Raw genomic sequence first — 234 nt, forward strand, 5'->3', positions numbered from 1 at the left:
GGGCCCCCCCCGCCCCCCCCGCGGCCCCCCCGGCCCCACCACAGGCAGCGGCCTGGAGCTGTCCCCTGCTCATCGTGTCACTACAGGACTGCAAGGGGGAAGGCTGTAAAGGGAGCAACTGCCCTGGCAGGTCCCGGAGCTGGCGCAGAACAGGGACGAGGCCGTCACCTCCCAGGGACACCAACCACCAGCCCCGACCAAGCGCTTTGCGGCTCCCCCACGCCTTGCAGGGAC

Source organism: Merops nubicus, unplaced genomic scaffold (genome assembly GCF_000691845.1).
Source record: "Merops nubicus isolate BGI_N331 unplaced genomic scaffold, ASM69184v1 scaffold46019, whole genome shotgun sequence".
NCBI lineage: Eukaryota > Metazoa > Chordata > Aves > Coraciiformes > Meropidae > Merops > Merops nubicus.